Source organism: Abramis brama (assembly GCF_963993115.1).
Source record: "Abramis brama genome assembly, chromosome: 8".
Taxonomy (NCBI): domain Eukaryota; kingdom Metazoa; phylum Chordata; class Actinopteri; order Cypriniformes; family Leuciscidae; genus Abramis; species Abramis brama.
This window is the reverse complement of record NC_139970.1, coordinates 14,694,297-14,716,733: the sequence shown is the minus strand read 5'-3', so window position 1 is coordinate 14,716,733 and position 22,437 is coordinate 14,694,297. Positions and strand designations below refer to the sequence as shown.

At 37.6% G+C, this 22,437-nt stretch overlaps 1 protein-coding gene across 4 annotated transcripts in view; it reads left to right on the top strand.

The window, feature by feature from the left end:
- The first annotated feature begins 966 nt into the window (after positions 1-966).
- The window catches only part of LOC311088581 (activin receptor type-1-like), a 62,044-nt gene continuing 40,573 nt past the window's right edge, over positions 967-22,437 (top strand). The window contains exon 1 of one of the 4 annotated variants that reach the window (XM_084122776.1): positions 967-1,379. The gene's annotated coding sequence lies outside the window, so the exon portion shown is untranslated. Of the gene's footprint in view, positions 1,380-19,241; positions 19,370-22,437 lie in introns of those variants that run through there. The other 3 variants (XM_084122774.1, XM_084122775.1, XM_084122777.1) reach the window with 3 other exon arrangements.

Genomic DNA, 22,437 nt, shown 5'->3' with positions numbered 1-22,437 from the left:
ATATTTTCACATAGAAATATTGCCACAACACAGGAAATTCCTGAGGTTCGCTTTCGGGGGCGAAGCGTACCAATTTCGGGTTCTTCCATTCGGTCTAGCACTGTCACCCCGCACATACACAAAATGCATGGATGCAGCACTGGCTCCAATGCGACTCCGGGGCATTCGCATTTTGAATTACATCGACGATTGGCTAATTCTAGCACAATCACGAGAGATGGCGCTCCAACACAGAGACATCGTGTTAGCTCATCTAGTTTCTCTAGGGCTGAAACTCAACACCAAGAAAAGTGTTCTTTCTCCTGCTCAGAGAACGAATTATCTCGGGATTGTTTGGGATTCGGTTACGACGCGGGCACAAATGTCTCCCGCTCGAATCGAGACCATTCGGCAGGAGCAGGATGGCTACTAAATGACTCATTAAAACCAAGGATTGCTATGTGTTTTTGTGGACCCATCTTAAAGACAAAAGTGTTGAAAAAAAAATCCACTGTTTGGACAATATTGTTAAAGCTTTGTAACTTTAATGTTACACAATATCCACTATAATATGAGGGGAAAAAAAGTAGTATGGTGATGAGGGGTACTTGAGTCTTAGCGATGGGCCTGTGGAGGTTGTGAAACACTGGCTATCTATAAAATGAGCAAGAAATTAAGGATGACAGAATAATCACATCAGGATAGCTTACATGCATTTTATTAGGCAGATACATTTGTGGAGGTTTATTTCAGACTTTGTTTTCGACACAAACTATTCAAATGAATTTTAAAGCCTCACAAGTTAAAAAAGGGGCCAATAACACCAAAAAGACCAATTTAAATGTATTAGTCTAGAGACTAGCACATTGGGTTTGCTCTGCTGTCTACTTGCATGACCTATTTATCCGAAAAATACATCAAGGAAAATTACTTTATTCACTCATGCGCCACCCAGTGGAACCAAATATCTTAGGAGCCGAATACATTGTAACACCGGGTCACAGTCTGGCTGGAAACGAAAAAGTATCTGTCTCTGTCTGTCTGTCTGTCTGTCTGTGTGTGTGTGTGTGTGTGTGTGTGTGTGTGTGTGTGTGTGTGTGTGTGTGTGTGTGTGTGTGTGTGTGTGTGTGTGTGTGTGTGTGTGTGTGTGTGTGTGTGTGTGTGTGTGTGTGTGTGTGTGTGTGCTCCTCCTACTGCAGGCCTATCCCATGCATCCACAGCTAGTAAAACACGCAAAAGCAGGAAGGATTCAGCACGACTACGGTTCGATGGTAAACATTGCATGAAGTTGATGAAGTTTATGGATGTAGACGGAAAATGCGCGTTGTTCGATACACGACAGGACTGAGGTCTGAGAGGCGTCCGTCATTTCTTCCAGCTTTTATGAACGCGTTGTGAAGGTAAGATTTATGCTTTTGCAATTGCCTTTATTGAAGAATCGCGTGTTTGCTTGCTTCGCTTTACTTTTAAAGTTTTGGTCTACTAAACTGAACTTTGTCGTTGTTCGTATTACTAGAAATTATTTGCTTATTCTGTAATGAGTTTAGACAGTCTCTCTGTTCGAAGTGTATAGCATACTAGTATATTAATATGCCATTAAAACACCTCTAAAAAGTGTTGTGCAACATGAGACAAAGCCATCAGATACAAGATCTGAAAGGCTTAAAATCAGGATAACTTAAAATTATTTCCATATTTAAAAGCTTTGGAAAACGGACATGCTGAGTTGGGATTTTGGAAGGTTTTTCGGCGACAAGTTGGTGCAAAATTGAGAGCAATCGACATTCGACACTTTGTTAGTGTGTCTTTGTGATGCAGACGACGGCTGTAAGTTCGACTCTCACCTCTGCGGAGCCATCAGCTCCACAATGAGCTTTCAGCATAACAAAGCCTAGAGACGGACATCTCATTCAGTCATTCTCAGAAAACATTCAGAGAGGTCACACACTGTCATTTACTTAGTTCATGTAGACCTACAGATATAGTCATGTCTATGTCCAGCAGTCCACTGTGTATAATAAAATATACATTAGAGTATTCATATATTATGGAGAGAGTTTTTTTTTACATAATATTTTAATTCAAGGATGGTTCCACTCATACAGAAGTCAGTATGTTTCATAGTCAAATTGAATAATTGAAATAAAGCCTATTATATTCTTGTCTGTAGGCTTCACAGCAAGGACAGAAAATAACGGGGTAAATGCCCTTAAAAATCAATAAATTTATTTGATTTGGCTTATAATGATATATTTCTATAAAAAAAGTCTAGTTAATTATTCCGATTAGATGGAGAATTTACTTTAATTTAGTTCTCCTAAGTATTATTATTATTATTATTATTATTATTATTTCAAATTATTTTTTTCAAGGTCTGTAAACAATCAGTTATTATTATCATCAGTTAAAATGACTGTTATGGTATTATAACCATCTCAGAAATAATACCCTATATAGTATTAAACAATCAGTTCTTATTAAAATTAATCTTATTCATTGTTGAATGAAATTTGAACAAATGCCTTATTATAACAAACTTTTTTGTTTATTCAAATTTCAATAATTTAAAACATTTATAGTCAATTACATTTAATAATATGGATTAGCTTAACAACTTATTTTTATTTTTATATTAACAATTTGTAATTTTTTAAAAGAATAATGGAGTCCTATGTATTTTATTCAGAAAATTAATTTCACTTTTTATGATTTAATAGAAATATATTGTCAAAAATGGTGGGAAATGAATGCATAAATCTAACAATTTGATTAATGTTTTAAAATGTAATGTTTTCAAAATGTAAAATGTAAATGAAATATTAACAACTTTTATTCTTTTATTTTTTGCCAAACTGCAGCACAACAGAGATTTATTAAATTAAAACAATGACATTCTTAAATATTGTTTACATAATTTGTATTATTTGTATTATTATTATTTTGAGAAGTACATTCTATTGTACAATAGTAATATATTTCTGTCATCATTTAGAAATATATTTCTAACCGAACCATTCAGATACTTAAAAAGCTGTGCCATTTTACAAAGATAATTTTTTAGTTTACTCTCTCTCTCTCTCTCTCTCTCTCTCTATATATATATATAATATATACTCGCCTGGTACATTTTTTAGTTTACTTGCCAGACTGATATACTGTTTTATATATAAAAAAACAGTATATATATATATAAAACAGTATATCAGTCTGGCGAGTAAACTAAAAAATGTACCAACCAATGGCAATTCTAGATGTGTGTAGAGGGTTGTACATGACATATTATGCCTCTTTTCACAAGATGCAATATAAATGTATGATGTCCCCAGAATGTGTCTGTGAAATTTCAGCTCAAATTTGCCTCTTTACACGAGCTTCGGATACTCAGGCAATATCAAAACACGCGAATCTCAGAAATAACCAGTAGCAGAGTGCAGCCTTACGGAGAGACTCAGGAAGAGGTTGCAACTTTTAGACTGCACCTGGACGTTTCTGAATAGTTAGTGGATACATTTATGTAGTTGTTGTGGAGTTACATTGATTCATCTCATCGATTTGCATGTACCGTCATGTTTAACTTTTACACAGGTTGACATAAGACAGCTGTGACATTTTTTGGTCAAATAGTGTTTTTGTCTGTGCAGCAACGATAGAACCGTTTGCATGCTTTGCTTGAACTTTTGCCATTGCGTTAGAACTGGTTACACTGTTGTCGCTTACGAAAACCAAATGGCGGCGCCGTGGGTGGAAACTAGCAGATTAAGGGGCGGAGATATTATAACAAGATCCCCTTCCAACGTCAGAAGTCAGACTGATCGGCTTATTTTTTTTACATGCTTGCAGAAAAAGGCTTACCAAAACTAAGTTACTGGGTTGTCACTTGTCACGTTTTCTGGGTTGGTAGATGCACCGGGGACCCGATTATAGCACTTAAACACGGAAAAAGTCAGATTTTCATGAAATGTCCCCTTTAAGGGATAAAATTATTGACTACAGTGGGATTTTAAGTTATAAACGGGACATGGCCTGGAGGGATGTTGTTTTCTCCTTTTGCAGCCACTTGTGCCCACATTTTTTTGCAAATTGGATATCTATCCTCGAGGACAACCACACACGTTAGTTTTTAGTATATCCAAAGTATTCCCATACTGCAAAATGTTACTTTTTTTCGACGGGGGATAGAGATAACAGCTTCTGTCTCTGACATTTTCTCTGCTGTGCGGGTGGAGCAAGTTGAGAGTCTAAGCAGTCAAGTGAAAAGAAGTTGCTTATGCGCAGGTGAGATTATCAGGCCTGGTCTCTATATAAACTATATGAGGCCCAATGCTAAGGAGTTTTTCTACTGGTTCATTTCTGGTTCAGATTTTTACTTTGCAAACATTTTCACTGGCCCCACCACAAAATGAAAAAAAAAAGTGTTATTAGTATTTTAATAAATATTAAGTCAACTAACAGTCAGTAATAAAATAAGAACAACTGAACAAATTGCAATAGCACAAATAAATACAATCAGGGCGGGGCTGGGTGCCCCTGGGCTTGAGTTTATATTTGGGCCCTACTTGCGTTACAAGTGACCTCAACTAGAACATAATTAGAGTAGTAAAAAATACACAAATAGTAAAATATTCTTTGAGATTCTTAGAACAATCATTATGCAACATGCTTAGGGCCAGATTTACTTACAGCTTGCGCCAGCGCAAACCCTCTTTTGGCGTTAAAAAACTACTGTCAGGATATACTAAAGACACGCACTGATAAATTTGCGCTGAAAAGGCGTGGACACAGTTATTTTGCTGCTGACCTTATTGCAAATGCATTTGTAGGAGTTTCCCTTTCAGAAGAAAAATTCATAGCATCCTCACACACAATTTTTTTTATTACACACATACAAACCACACTCTTACATCCATACCAACACACCCACACAAATAGCTGCATAATTTATCCAATTGGCTCTATAATATGCAGAAAACAGGAATAAAGCGAGTATTTGCTTTATAGGCCAAACCTGAGAAAATGGCACCATCTGGTAAAAAATAGTAACATTTTTAATTTTGAAGCCTTGCCAACAGAATGAAAGCCTCTCAAAGTTAGCTTCATTTTATAGTTAAATGGCCCTGGGATTAAAAATTACAGTTTTAATGGGTTTCAATGGGGACATTTTTGTCCAAAAGGTGCTGAGAGGAACTATTTTTATGAAATATTACTATTTTACAAAATTGATTTTTAATTTTTAAGGAAATGGGGTGAAATAGTAAAATTCCAAATAGAATGTACATTTCTTGAAGAAAATGTGAGTGGTGCTTGCAGTGGCAAAACTCGCCACTGGGCAGATGCTAACACAATTAACACATTGTTATACCATGATATACCATATTTTAGCATGATTTACCACATTATAACATGATTTACCATGTTTCTAACATGATTTACTACATTCTAGCATGCTTTACTATGATTAGCATGTTGTTAGAATGATGTTAGCTTGATTAGCATGTTGTTAGCATGACTAGCATGTTGCTAGCATGATGCTAACATGATTAGCATGTTGTTCTAGGTGGTTGCTATGGTGTTGCAAGGGTATTCTGGGTGGTTGCTAGGGTGTTCTAGGTGGTTGCTATGGTGTTGCTAGGCGGTTGCTAGGGTGCTCTGGATGGTTGCTAGGGCATTGCTAGGCAGTTGCTAGGGTGTTCTGGGTGGTTGCTATGGTGTTGCTATGCGGTTGCTAGGGTGTTCTGGGTGGTTGCTAGGCAGTTGCTAGGGTGTTGCTATGGTTTCTTGGCAGTTGCTAAGGTATTCTGGGTGGTTGCTAGGGCATTGCTAGGGTGTTCTGGGTGGTTGCTAGGTTGTTCTGGATGGTTGCTATGGTGTTGCTAGGCGGTTGCTAGGGTATTCTGGGTGGTTACTAGGGTGTTCTGGGTGGCTGCTATGGTGTTGCTAGGTGGTTGTTAGAGTGTTCTGGGTGGTTGCTAGGCAGTTGCTACGGTGTTCTTGGTGGTTGCTATGTTGCTATGTTGCTAAATTTGAAGCTTGGGAGCACAGACTTAAGTCTGGTCTCATTTTAAAGAAGACCCTTGGCAGATTATTGTTTTTTTAAATACTTTATTTTAAGGATTTTTCAAGTTAAAACAGAACAAACAACACTGGCTCGGACTATACACACAAGAGAGAAGAAGAAAAAAAAAATAATAGTAAAAAAAAAAAAAAAAAGATTTTTTTTTTAAATAATATACATTGGGTCCAATATATAAAAGTACATTAGTAAAAAGCTGCATAACAGTCTAGGTGTCCAGAAGGGATATGCAGTTTAAACCTTAGAGAAGTCACTGGAGGCCGACTGAGTTGTCAACTTGTCCAAATGCCCAAGAAATGAACCCCAAATAGCAGAAAACCTTTCAATAGAATCAGTCCTCAAAAATCGAAGTCTTTCCATCTGTATGACGGAGATCATGTCCATAATCCACATCTGGAAGGAAGGGGGTGAGGATGATTTCCAGTTTTTAAGCACAAGTCTCTTAGCCACGACCATGCCCAGCATTAGGGACTGTTGCAATGCACCTGAAAGGCAGGAAGTGCGCTGTGAGAAGCCGAAGTTCAGCATCCGGTGAAAGAGGCTTACTGTAAGCCTTGGAGTACCAGTCAAAAATGCTTGACCAAAATCCAAACAATAAAGGGCAAAACCAAAACCAGGCTGTATCCTCTGCCACCTTACACCTGTCACACATTGGTGAAACAGAGGGCAAAATTTTTTATGCAATTTGGCTTTAGTGTAATGCAAGCGGTGGATAACTTTGAATTGGATCAGTTGGTGTCTGCTATTGACTGAACAGGCATGTATCGTAGCCAAGCGCCTGTCCCACGTATCTTCGGAGAGCTCAACTCCTAGTTTTTCTTCCCAGGCCTCTTTAAATCTTACTGTAGGGGCTGAAAGGCAGCTTCCAAATAAACAAACAAATTTAGAAATAAGATGCCTAGAGTCAGGAGGATTAAAAAGAACATCGAAAAAGACATGCTTCTCCGGGAGGAGTTCAAAATGACAAATTTTGGACCTAACATAACTTCTGATTTGTAAATAGCGAAAAAAAATGTGCGTGAGGCAAATCAAATTTCTCTCTTAACTGATCAAAAGATGCGAACCGCCCTTCAACATAAAGATCTTTAATGGAACCTAAACCCTTCTTCCTCCAGACATGGTAAATTCTATCAGACCACGGGGGTAAAAAGGAATGATTGTAACAAATTAGCATATGAACAGAGGTCTCTGGCAGGGACAAACATTTTCTCACCTGATTTAAGATTTTGACTGAATTTTTCAAAACAAAACTTAATTTATTCAACTCTTTAGGCTTATCCAATTTGGAGAACAGCAGTGCCGTTAAGGAGGTGCCAACAGCCAAGTTAGTCTCCATTTGTACCCACAAGGGGGCCTCAGGGGTCAGGTTACCCGGTGTCCCCTTCAGCCAGAACATTAAAGCCCTAATGTTGGCAGCCCAATAATAATGTTTAAATACTGGCATACCCAGACCACCTGAAGACTTGGATTTTTGTAGATGACTTTTAGAAATCTTATAATTCCAAACGTAAGACAAGATTATAGAATCCAGTTCCTTAAAGAAAGCAGAGGTAAGAAAAATAGGGAGATTTTGACAAAGATATAGGAATCTAGGAAGATAAACCATTTTAATTGAATTTATACAGCCAATCATGGACAAAGGTAAAGTTTTCCAATTCCCTATATTATTTTTGAGTTTAGAAAGAAACTCCACAAAGTTTAACTTAAATATTAATTTGGGATCTTTGGGGATTGTCAGTCTGAGATACGTAAAATTGTCCCTAACTATCTTAAACGGAATATTCTCAAAAAAACAGGCCTGTAAGTATCAGAGAGAGGCATAAAGTTACTCTTTGACCAATTAATTGTATAACCCGATAGTCTCCCAAAAGAAGTAATTAAATTTAGGAGAATGGGAACTGATCTTTCAGAGTTCCGTAAATACAATATTATATTGTCAGCAATACAGACTAATAAGCGCTTGCCTACCCCCCACTTCAATACCTGTGATATCTGTATGACACCTTATTTTGGCAGATTATTGTTGAAGTAAAAAAAAGCTTAAAGTAAAACCAGAAAATACATAAAAGTTATAGAGGTTTAAGTATATGAAAATGATTTTTGAACATTATGAACATTGTTTTATATTAAATATAGATTTTATGAAACCTTTTGAACTCTAAAACTGCTAGAAATGTAAAGCCATAAATCTATACAAGTTGTGTTCCAAATTTGAGGATGATATCTCAAAAAAATTAGCTTTCAGTAAGATTTTGTTTGGGTGCAGTACCAAATATTCCCCATTAGATGCCAGCAAAACTCCACTGGTGCTTAAAGTGGTTGGATTTTAGATTTGCAGTACAGTTTTTCTCTCTCAAATATTACAAATAGGGCTGCATGATTAATCGCAATTTCCATGTAATCACATTTAAACCGCTTTGGCTTGTCACAATTTTGAAATTGCAAAGGCTGCGATTTTGTTTTATATATATATATATATATATATATATTAGGGCTGTCAAAATTGCTCAAAAATGACGTTCGAATATTCCCTCTAAAAAACACACGAATATTCGAACTATTCGAACATCTGGTTGCCATTTTGTCAATGACGCATATTACGTCAATAACAGGACAAATTAATACAAAGAGACATAACTACTTGTATAGGTAGTTTATTTAAGTTTAAACATATTTGACAACGTATTACCTACACAAAAACAAACAAGTAAATCTCCTAATGGCCAAGACCGCAGACCTCACTCTCGCTCGCTCACTCGCAGGCACTCTCTCTCTCTCTCGCCCTCACCCGCTGCGTTCACACACCAAACGCGAATAGAGCGTCTGGCGCGAGTGATTTCAACGTTAAGTCGATGTAAAGACGCGTTTACGCGCGTCTGGAGGTCTTGTGGCGCGAATGAGGCGTCACGCTCTCCGCGCATCAAACTTTTGCTTTTGACGCGCGGCGCGAATTCAAAATGTTCAAGAGTCCAACTAGACGCGAATCCGACATTGAACGCTCCGAGCGAGCTGTGCTGTGGTAAAAATTGAACTTTTCCTTGACATGAAACGGTAAATAATCAAACCAGTGGAAGCCTGCAGTGCATGGAACTGCTGTATCTAACCTACCTTATTCATGCTGCGCAATATCTATTCAGTCAGTACAGTAGCCTACTCTTTAGTAATGTTTCTGTTTACCGTTAACGCTTCTTCCTGTGACCTGTCCCTGACCTCTCAGGCAGCGCGCCCACTCGCAAAGCAGACAGCCGCGCCTCTGCTACCGCGGGCGTTATGGTTTTTCCACATTCGAATATTAATTTTCACATTCGAATTTCTGTTTTTTAAAACTATTCGAATATATATTCGAATTTAGAATATTCGTTGACAGCCCTAATATATATATATATATATATATATATATATATATATATATATATATATATATATATACAGTGCAATGCATAAGTGAATACACCCATGCTAAAGTTGACTAAAAAGAGGAATAAAAAATCATATTTTGGAAATTGAACTTAATGCCTTAATTTAAAAAATTAGGAAAAATCCAACCTTTAAGGACACCAATTTTCTTTGTGAATGAATAATGTATCGTAAATAAATAAATGTTCTTCCTTAAAATACATGGTGCATAAGTGAGTACACCCCTATGTTAAATTCCCATAGAGGCAGGCAGATTTTTATTTTTAAGTATTTTTTTAAAAATTTTTTTAGGATACTATGCATCCTGATAAAGTTCCCTTGGCCTTTGGAATTAAAATAGCCCCACATCATCACATAGCCTTCACCATACCTAGAGATTGGCATGATTTTATTTCAGTTAGCCTAAAAGCTAGTTTGATTTGCATTGAGAGATGATCTTATGGAAAGTACCCCATGCCAATCTCTAGGTATGGTGAATGCTATGTGATGATGTGGGGCTATTTTAATTCCAAAGGCCAAGGGAACTTTATCAGGATGCATAGTATCCTAAATTTTTTTTTAAAAAAATACTTAAAAATAAAAATCTGCCTGCCTCTATGGGAATTTAACATAGGGGTGTACTCACTTATGCACCATGTATTTTAAGGAAGAACATTTATTTATTTACGATACATTATTCATTCACAAAGAAAATTGGTGTCCTTAAAGGTTGGATTTTTCCTAATTTTTTAAATTAAGGCATTAAGTTCAGTTTCCAAAATATGATTTTTTATTCCTCTTTATAGTCAACTTTAGCATGGGTGTATTCACTTATGCATTGCACTGTATATATATATATATACAGTGAGGAAAATAAGTATTTGAACACCCTGCTATTTTGCAAGTTCTCCCACTTAGAAATCATGGAGGGGTCTGAAATTGAAGTGTATATATATGTATGTATGTATGTATGTATGTATGTATTTATTTATTTATTTGCACAGCTTGTCATTAATATACGGCTCTGTAAACGCTGCTCCATCTGAAAGCACTGTGAGTTTGAGTCACTTATAACGTGCATTTGAAAAAACAACACGCGTCAAACATTTTTCCAAACATGAGAAGCATTTATACTCTTGTCCAACAAAAGACAACATGCTTTTTACTCCAAACTCGCTTCATAACGACAGTTGAGCATCCTTCTGTGAGATGATGTGGCTGCTTGCACAGAATAAGGCAGTTGTTCAACTTCATTTGAATGCTGTCACGGGCAGGAGGGGCTACAAATGAAAATGTGTCCTCATTTATTGTCACATATAGACTACTGGTGTAATCTACAGAAATACAGTCATAAAGTCACAACTTTATTGCTCGGGCATTTACAGTATTTACAAAATATATAGGCTACTTTAATTAAAATATACAGAAAAGTCTTAATCAGGTAAAGTGATACGGAAATGAAGGGGAAAATAAAGCAAATAGGCTACTTAAAAATGAATAATAAATTTAACCAATAATATACAAATATTAAATAAAAAAATTAACGAGCAGTGAATGAATTTAAAAGAGGGTGGATGGGATAAATAAAGATGTTTTAGGCATATTATTTGATCATTTATTGTAAACATTCGATTGCTTGCTGGATAGACACCATCACGTGCAATATAATTGGCAAAATGTTAATATAATTATTTCTTAATTCCGCACTTTTTCTTAATTAAAAATTAATATTATTATAGGCCTATCCGTGCCAGGTTGCTATGGTCACGCAGGTTATATGTCGTTCAACATAGGATCTTATAAGGATGACGTTCCCACAAATTATTATCTCGTGGCTATGACAAAACTAAGTGAACTGAACATGAATCACCTACTGGCTGTTTCAGTTTAATATTTAAACGTATCATTTCATTGTTTCCATCATTTCATATTTCTATATTCAAAATGTTATATTTAAAACAATCTCATAGCATTATTTCTTCAATTGTAATTGCAGTGTAAATGCATCCATGGCTCCTCTGCATTAAACAGTCTGTGTAAATAATTTCTAATGCCATTCAGAGTCCGCTTTTGCACGTCAAACATCTGCAGTGCGAAGAAGGATTTTGTTGATACGGATTTTATTTTACTGGTAACTGCCCATAGTGCCTTATTATTCTAACTGAATTGATTGATTAAAATTAAGAACATGACATACAGTACATGATGATGCATACATTTAATAAGTTTAAAAAAAAAATGCCCCTGGAAATCAATTTATAGCAGAAATATCACCTCTTTATGGAAAAGTTGGTTTCTATTGTTGCTGTCAACATTGTTTTTGGAAGATACATTAAAAATGCAGTTAGCTGTGTACGTATCTACAATGCATGGCATGAGATGTGTGTCTCACTAGCTGCGCTTACATGATGCACCTTTTGTTTGATTTAATCCCTTATAATTCCAATTGATGATTTAGCCTAAGATGTGTGATTAATCAGTATCTAAGAGCAGCATCTTTGGAATATGCATTATATTTTTAAGCATTTGAATTGTCACATGTTGCACATGCAAAATTAGGAAATGTGAATGTGAATGTGAACTGAATTTGCAGTCGCGTTTCAAATGGATTGATCAATATGCTTGCGTAGACTTCAGTGAAATGTGCACTGGTTTCTCTCCTCATTCTGAGCTGGTGAGCGAGGTCTCATCGACAATAAAAACAATCTTTTATCAGCCTCATCCAGCCCATTTACATGAAATGTGATTAATAGTGGATAATTTCACGCACTTCCATGTCAAAGTGTCTGTTATCAGCGGTTTCTGTTCTTGTGTGCCAAGACATTTCCAGAAATCCCGAGCTGTGATGTTTTACAGCCATGTCCGGAATAAAGAGTAGGCCTATGTATGGTAAACCTATATACATACTATATATACATCATTAGGGTGATATTAAAAGTAGGGCTGTCAATCGATTAAAATTTTTAATCAATTAATCACATGATTGTCGTGAGTTAACTCGTGATTAATCGCATTTAATCGCACATTTTTTTATTTGTTCTAAATATACCTTAAATTAATACTTTTCAAGTTTGTAATACTCTAATCAACGTGGGCATGGATAAATATAGATGCTTTATGCAAATGTATGTTTATTATTGAAACCATAGTCAATATAGAGCATGAAGACAAGACATGTTTTAAAGGTCATAGATGTTTTTTCAAAGAACTTGTTCATGTCTATTAGACACATGTAGAAAGAACAAAGAAATACCATGTTCCCATTACTTCTCTTTCTTTGCACTGAGCAATTTACTAACAAAAAAATGTTTAGATTTTTGCATGACAGGGCAGCTCTTCTGAAAATGCTAAATGTACATTTATTATTTATTATTACATTATAGTTTGTCTCTCTCTGTGCCCATTTTGATGAAGCTAAATTCTCAATAAAACTGTTTTCATTGGTATATTTTACTGTTTCTATTGTCAAACAACGCAATGAATTTGAAATGGTGACTGAAACGCGACCCAATAAACATAACCAGCTCTCCCTTCCAAGACGTTAAACTGCACAAAAATTCTGATAATCGAGCCGTCGTCTGGTGAAATCAAATACACATAAGCTAAAGACAATATCCGTGTATATTTGTAAAATTAGAGAAGCAACATAATATCTGTTTAACTGAATTAAAGCGCTGCTCCTCCGCGCGAGACGCAGAGAGAGAGAGAGAGAGAGAGAGAGCGCGAGCGAGCGAGAGAGAGAGAGGCGCGCGCGCGCGTGCTGAGAGAGCCGGTAGATTCTCAGAAACTAAATAAGGTTTGGGCGCTTTGTTGAAGGAAAAAAAATCGCTAAGGGGTCTGCAATGTCGCTAAGTTGGCAACACTGTGTATCTCCATTTCTCCAACTAGGGTTGGGCCACGGGTCAAACAGAAAATATGCGCTGCGTTAATCGCCCGTTAAAAAAATTAGTGCCGTTAATATGATTTTGCGTTAACGCGTGATTAACGCGCTAACTTTGACAGCCCTAATTAAAAGACGTAAACCTTGATATAAGATTTTGGCCATATTGCCCATCTCTAAATCATTAATTCCCTGCGTGACCTGTACAGGCACATCCACAAACCTCTTGCATATTGGTTGGTCACACCACAAGGTGTCACTGTGGCCTCAAAGCTTCAGCACTGCCACTCTGATCTCACTTGCTATGTCTGAGGTAAAACACGCCCCCCTCATTAGCATAAAGAGGAAGAAATGTATAAATATGGAAATAAATAAATGTGGAAATAAATAAATGTAGACAAATACATATATACATAAATGTGAAAATAAATAAATGTGGAAATAAATAAATGCATAAATGAAAAAGAAATAAATGTGGAAAAAATACAATTATACATAAATAAGGAAATAAAAGTATAAAAGTATAAATTCTGTGGTACTTCTCAAGCAGAGTACCACATAATTTAGAAAGAGCAGTAAACTCCAGCAAGATAAAGTCTTTAATGCAAATCCACAGACATTTATCTACAGATCAAGTATAATAATGGGAAAGCTGAATCATCTTGGAGAGAGTTTTACCATGCTGACTGTCGCAACCGAATGCGACACCCTATTTGAATGCTGAATGGAGAATGACTGACACATGAGTTTCCGTCATCTTTAATTGGACAACATAAATATTTGTCTGTCTCTCGCATTAAGCTATTGAATGGCTTTGGAAAAACTTACATTAAGGCTGCCACTAACGACTATTTTTGTATCGATTAATCTAAACGATTAATTTTCCGCCAAAAATATACTTACAATTAACTTGCAACTTTGACATTCAGTAGTATACCATAAAAAAGTATAAATATCATAAATATCATAAATGAGAAAGTCAGCATGTTCTGAATGTCAATATATCCACATGTTCTGGGCTTCTGTTCATTACAGCTGTGAGTGTTCTCCAAAGAAAAAAAAAAATCTGTTTCAATTAAACCCCAACAGTTGGGTTTTCACATTAAACAAGGGCAATGTTTAGAGTCCACTGGAATCAAGTATTAAAATGCAAGTACTCTCAGAAATGTGTAAAAGACAGATTTAATATTTTGTACCTAGAGATTGGCATGGAGTACTTTCCATAAGATCATCTCTCAGTGCAAATCAAACCAGCTATTAGGCTAACTGAAATAAAACCATGCCAATCTCTAGGTATGGTGAAGGCTATGCGATGATGTGGGGCTATTTTAATTCCAAAGGCCAAGGGAACTTTATCAGGATGCATAGTATCCTGGATCCATGAAGTAACTGGCCTTTAAAAATAAAAATCTGCTTGCCTCTATGGGAATTTAACATAGGGGTGTCCAGACTTATGCACCCTGTATTTTAAGGAAGAACATTTATTTATTTACGATACATAATTCATTCACAAAGAAAATTGGTGTTCTTAAAGGTTGGATTTTTCCTAATTTTTTTAATTAAGGCATTAAGTTCAATTTCCAAAAGATGATTTTTTATTCCTCTTTTTAGTCAACTTTAGCACGGGTGTCTAAACTTATGCATAGCACTGTATTCCTGCTCAGCTAGCAACACTGGACATCAACCACACGGCATACGCTTTCCATATACTGTCTACTTTCCATGTATAATAGTTCTATCTAATGACGTATTAGATAGGACTGTTAGACAGATCATAAACTTAATGAACACGGAGAATGCGAGCACTGTGAGGTCCGCTGCAATAAAGGTCCGCTGCACCGTCACAACAATAAGCGTGCTTTACGTCACTTCAGAGTTCCTACCGGCGGTGCAAATGCAACCAGGAAAAACTTTCCTAGGAGAACCATTAGTTCTCGGGCCATTTTTAGCAAATTATTTTCTCTTGCCACTTGACTTCAGCCACCTCTCCACAGCTGATGATGGATCATGCTGCTGAAGCTCTGAGCCTTCTTTTGAAATGAAGATCAGGTCTGAAAGTTGTGAGGATGTGAGACTGCTGCAGACATCTGATTTTATTCTCTTTTGGGGAGTGAAGGCTCTTTTGCAGTTGGCAGAGCGGATTGACAGAACAAGAAGAATCTGAACAAGATGAAGAATGTTTTGCATCTCATCTCTGTAGGGTTGCTTCAGCAGCACTGTCTGGTAGAGGTCCAGGTAGGATTTTCCATGAAGATCATTAGACACTCGCCTTTTCAAGTGTCTCCATTCCCCAGGGATTTCTTCAACTTGACATCCATATTGAACAAGCTTCTCTCTGAGCCATTCAGTGAGGACCTTCAGCTCCTTCTTGCCGTACAATAGTTGCTTTCTGTTATTAGGCCACTTGTCATGGTCGAATATTGCAAATACTGACATCACAGCTTGTGCATTTTGATCTTTGTTAACTCCAAGCAGGTTATCCAATTTATACCCGCACCAGGAGTTTGCTTTTCCAGATACGGTGTGATGAAAGTTTCCAGCATACCAACTGGACCATGAGGTCTGCCTTCTGTAGGGTCTGACTTAATGTTGCTATATCCTTCCGCACATCAGCCAGGAAATGATAAAATGCAACAAACTACAGATCTTTCAGGGGTTTGAAAACCTTTTCCCCTCTTCCAGCAATGTCAGCATTGTGACTGGTTTGGGCCAAATTCTCCTAGCTTGGCTCACAAGATCATCTTTTTGAGGCACCCAATGTGTTCCTTTCACTGGCTTTGGTTTGTAGAACCTAGATTCAAGTTCTTCACAAACTATCTTAAGTTCTCTGTTGCTCTTTGGGCTGAAATGGCTGGTTTTTAGGCTGCATAGATTAGGTCAGCCGGAACCGGGAACACTTCCCATAAATCCTCATGTACTCGTTACATCATAAGAAGAATGGCATCTACGCTCATTTTAGTGTCTTTGTTTATCCTGAGGTTTTCCCGCAGCCTGCCAGATCCAGGCCGTATCCAGATCTGATGAAGGACCTTCGCCTGGACCCGATGACAACGCAGTGCTGAAGTGCCAACTAGTCTCTCCCTATGGAGGATCCCTTTACCACTCTACAGATAAAGCATTGTTGGGAAAATTCGTTTCGCGTACCTACCCCGAAGTGACAAAATAAAATAAAATTCTGTATCAAAATTTATAAGGAAAGACCAGTACTTTGTTTAGGCTTGGTTTGTAGGGAATTACAAACCTGCGCACATATATTCAAACGCACATAACTATAGAACCAATTCTTAATGCACATGTGAACGCCATTAGCGTTTATCACAGGTTTGCGTTTAAAGTCTGTGTAGAGAGAATGGTGTCATCTTAGCAGCCCCTAATTTAATAACAAATGATCGTTGCGACGGAAGCGGATCAATCAAAACTGGCTTTAGTTGGAAAATAACTTTATTAAAGAACCGCTGTAAAGCCAAAACAATCTCTGTTACCTTAAATTAAACGTTTATCTCTGTAAAGCTGCTTTGAAACAATCCACATTGTTAAAAGCGCTATATAAATAAAGATGACTTGACTTGACTTTTCCAAAATCAAGTGAAAAGTGTCATTTACACGACTCACCTCTTTCAAAACACCAAGTAGTGCCAGCCCCAGCCTGTGAGCCATACATTGAATGTCTATCAGTTTCGGATTGTCCACTCTCAGTTTTGCAACACCACCAGCTGTTTGGCCCATGTTCACATTGGGACCATCAGCACAAAATCCAACAAGCTTTTTCTTCCAGTCATCTAATTAAAATTTTGACATTGAGAATTGGATGCAGTCAGTCACACCATCAGCATGAGCATGTGACAGCTCTGTGACATAGACAATATGATTTACTGGCAACCCATCATGTAAATACCAGACATAGATCATTTTCTGTCATAGAAGAATCTGTTGCACCATCAATCATGACTGATATGTAGATGGACTCTTTCACTTTATTTGTCTCTATATCCTGTAAATCTGTGGTAATGTTTGAAATGTTTTCATCGCAACTGACATCATCATACGTTGGGGAAATGTCAAGGCCATTTTCTGCAGCAGAATTGGTTCCTCCTTTGCGATTATAATATGCTGTATTCATTTTCACAGAAAGCTCACATCTCTCTGCGCTGTCATTCTTTTCATTTTAAGTTTGAAACCCTATTTCGATCGCAGATTCACCAGGGTCTTTGCTTAAAGCCATCACACTATCACGCCAAGCTGCATGTCGTTTGCTGTTTGAGTGTGCTGTGAGATTTTCACGCTTGAAACTGCGTGACCCTGATACAAAGTCTGTTTTACCTGCTAAGCTAGGTTTTCTACTGCAGTATTTACGTCATCACATCTTTCTCCTCATTAAACAAAAGCCAATCAAAGTCCAACAGCAACTGAGTCTGGAACTGTCACTTTTCCACCACATTTGACGTGCTTGGCTGGGGTTCACCGCATTCACCGCGTGGAAGGAATTTTATCTTTAAGATGTGTGTAACCATCATAAGACAGTCAAAGAGCACACACAAACCTTATTCTAATATGTTATTGTATTGGAATGGTAAAGAGTGATGGTAGGTGACAGGAGGGCCTCCCTCCACTCAAGAATAAAATATGATGAACAAGTCTACGAATGTTCCACTTATGGTTGAAAATACCATAATTGGCCTAGAAAGATAACATTCTGGAAGCCAAGACTATAAAGGAGAAAGGATGTCCTCCCTTCACTGTCACATTCTGCAGCCACTCTGTGTGACTGTATGACTGCTGGCCTTTTCTTGCAAGAAAATAAACCTCATCGAAGACTATTAGAAATGTTTGTCTCTTATTCAGTGATAGTAATTTTCAGTAATTTTGTTTGCCACCACAACCGTGTTCTGTCTGCACGGAACTGGAACACACTTGAACGCCGTAACAACGGCTGTTTTTGTTCTTTTTTCTGCTCATCACCCACGCCCCGCCTGCAGTATCTGTGCGCCCCCACACTTTGAGAACCACTGATCTAAATCACTCAATAGTCAAAAAGCTCAGCTCATTAGTTTTTTTGGCGCATACTATACTCGGTACGAGGCATGATCTTCCGGTGCAAATTTTATATCAAGAAAAAAAGAGTAACATTATGAATTAAACTATCAAGATAGGCAAGGGTGAATGTAAAGGTTCACTAGCATTCTGGCACAAGAGAAGTGTAGAGTGAGCACAGATAAAGGTGAGTATTAATGAGAGAAGAAGGGAACAGGTGAGAAGACAACGAACAGCTGTGCTCATTGTCAGTGTTATTTAATGGAAACTATGTGGTGCTCTTTGGCACAGCATGATTTTTAACAGTCTCTGGAGCCGTAAACAGTCCCTGCAGAGTCATGCTGCTAGTGTGCGTATGCTCATAGAAAACAATGTATTGATATTTTGAAGACACGGCATGACGCTCCTCGTCCAGCATGCTAGCCTCTTTACATTTTGTTGCTAAAATTGGAGGCTCCTCTTCGGGGAAGGACTCTGATAGTGATAACATGGAACCCACCAAATTGGCTAGTGATTGGCGAGTGAGTTGTTACCATTGTTGATTTTCACCCACATCTGGCAGTTGGCGGGTATGTTTAAAAACCTGAATAAGTACTAATTGGACAGCAACATTAATTCAAGAGTTATGCTGTCCACATCTGAATTTTTACTTTTCCTACTCTACATTTCCTGTCTCTACTAAGAAACTTTGCAGCTGGTATTTCACAGCAGGGTTAAGTATGTAATTTGCCCACACTGTCTCAGAGAGCAGAGATTGAGAAAGAGGGGTAGCAATCATTTTTCTGTGCACTATAATTTAGCTGTCAGAAACTGCTGGCGGTGCAGCCAGAACAATGCAAGAGAAAGAAAATTGAAGAGGAGGAGAGCAGAAAGAGGCTAGAAGAGAGCGAGAGGAGCATTGGTTTGCAGAGCTCTAAGGGGGATCAGATTTTAGACTCTCCGTCATTTAGGGCAGATGGAGTTGTGCACACTGCACACACAGACATGGCTGCACGTCTGCTCATGAGATGATGGTACGTCTGTCTTGCATGTTATTTGACTGTCATGCGCATATCAGACTGCTCGTGTGTTTTTTGCATGCTGGTGTGCCTGTAAGTTCAGAGTCAGATATGGGCAATCTTCGATCTGGACGATCTGATTCGTATATGTATCTGTTGTCTGTTCTTTACTGAAGACAGGCCCTAAAATAATCAAGATAAATGTTTATGATAAATTATATCAAAGCTATATCAGAGGAGTGGAAAAAGACTGGAGAGAAAGAGAGAAGGGTCCCTAATTCAGACTCTATACCAGGGCTATTCAATTAGCTTCATTTGAGGGTTGGATTATATAATCGATAAGTTGAGGTGGGCCTGGGGTTGGTTGGGGATTGGGGTGAAACACATTGCAGTTTCAATAAATAAGCTAAAGTAAACCTTAAACGTATTGTATTTACGTAGAAACATGATACCCAACAGTATGCAGATATAAGATCACGATAAAAAAAAACTTGTTAATTTAGAGCTGTGTACAAGTATTTTCCTTGGAACAATTATATGAATTACACAAGCTCATAGTTATTGGTAAGAATTCTTTTATTTATAATTCTTTTATTAGGCTTAAATGAAAATATTCTGACTTGGCTAAAGTCACAGGTAAAATCATGCTGGCTACTCATTACCACTTGTCAACGGATGTGCGATATTTAATAACAGTCCAGGACCGGGAGTAAATGCAGCTTCTTTGAGCTTGCGTTCCATTATCCACTGGGCCAGGCTATGTAGTTCAAACTAGTGAAACAACTGAAAACATTCCTATTTGTTCTCTCGATAAACGGTCTGTTTGTTTTACTGAGAAACCGCTTCAGATGATTCAGTGACAGAGCATTCCGAACAAATCCAAATCATCTCAGACCGTTATTCTGGCCCAAAATAATTCAAGAATGATTGGAATCATTGGTTCAGTCGACATTAATACGGGACAGACATAAAAACTGCTGAAATATTCATACAGAAAAAGTTTCTCAGGTCGAAGTACTCACGGTATGCACAGAGCGTTCAGCCGTACAGCTGCAGGCGCCACATATCTAACCAAATTTAGCCGCACCTCCTCTGCACCCCCCGCTTCAACTTGTTAAAAGCCTGGTTGGCCTTCTCAGTCCACTTGAATGGCCTGGCAGTCATCTTAGTGAGTGCGGAGAGGGGTCTAATAAAAATCTTAATATACTGTAGGCCCTATATCAAATGTAAATTTATATCCGTTACACTTAATTTTCCTGGTTAAATAAACTACACAAAAAAGAGACCAAATACATTTCTTTTTGTATTTTTAGCAATAACTATGTAAATTTATATTTATTAAAACCAAGTAGGCCAATAAATTTGATCAAGTTAGTGTTTTTACGCATTTTTACATTTATTCCAAAATAATAACTAAAGGCAGAAACAATTTAAACAATGTATATTATTTGTGAACTAATGTTCAGCTTTTCTTTTTAATAGTCAACTTATTTTCAGCAGTCATCAAGCTTGTACAAACGTGTCACAGACACGAAGATGTAGGCCTAACTTTAAATTCACCAAGCTGATTGCTCACTAAAAACCCCACAGTCATCATGTTTTTGATGTGACATAAAGCAGTGAAATGGCTAGATTTTTACTTTTCAATTAGTCTTCCCATTAACACCATCATTATCTTCATTCAGGCCAATTCAAGAACGCGCACGAAAACAAGAGGTGGGATCCAATCGTATCCAAACAAAGCACGATGGAGATATTGCCTCCTCTCACGTGATTTTTCCCCATTCATTCTCAATTACCCTCCACTAAACCCACCGCACTCATTAGGGTGTCTGTTTTAAGTCAATGGGGACGGAGTAGGCGTGCCTCCCGCTGTAACTTCACCTGCGGGTGTCTCTGTTGGACACTGTTACTTTATAAAACAAGTGACTTTTACATTTTGTAATATTTGTGCTGTTTTATTTTTCTCATCCAGTTTTTTTGAGGAGGCACTGCCTTTGGTGCCCCAGGGACCATATAGTGTAGTTGTACGGTCTGGAGGCATGGAGGCAGCTTGGGTCTTGCTGAGATCGTATGTTATCGTTTCAAACAAAACCAGGCGAAAACAAAGTTAATTTTGAGTTTGTTTCAGTTTGTTTCAGAGTTCAAAATAGCTTGCCAGAGAAAACATTCCGGAAAAGTTCACTCCGGCTAGTAAGCACCTTCGTTGTGTGTCAAATACAACCACCCTTTTATATGGTTGTATTTGAGGGCCTCTGTAGCGCACCCCTTTTCACCTACAGTAAACACACTTCATGCAGTTCTAGATCTCATCCGATCAACTTTCGCATTCTAAATGTACTGTAATACACTACACAACTTTTAAACCACAGGCATCATACACTTGCCGACTTTATGAATGATTACAGAAAAAAAACTGGACATCATACACTACCAGACTGAGAATCATACACTACCAGACTTGCAAGTCATTCCGAACACAACAAACTCGCGCAGAAACACGCACCCTGTTGCTAGGAGACGAATGATAGATGAAACAAACAAACATGCATGTGCAAGAGATGAGCGCAGTAGTTCTAGTGTGCTGAGTCAAAAGAGAAAAAACGAGCCACGCACATTTGGATGCGGTCTTGGGTGGAAAGAAGCGGTCAGTATAGACTCTACAGATACAGTGGGAGTTAGAGGCTAGATTTCCTTTCCTGGTCAATGTATTATGATTTCTGGAACTGAATGGGGAACGTATATTTTATTAGCAGGGAAATACCACAAAATCTGAATGGTAACACAACTTTGACGATGACAGAAGCTACTGAACGTAGACGCACTGTGGCATTTCCCTTGCGACAGTGTCTAAATGTTAGGACATCAATTGTCCGATGCAGTCACCATGGGATTGAGTTTAACATCGTGAACGTAAACCAAACTTCTCAAAATCAAATAGATTAAATGGCTTAAAATAATATTCATATAGACCTACAGTTGCTGTTGAGAGAGCTAATTTGAATTTCTCAAATGCAATTTGTCATTGCGCAATTTAAATTTTTTCAAACTTTTTGAAACCTCTCTTTAGTCTGGCTTTTGAT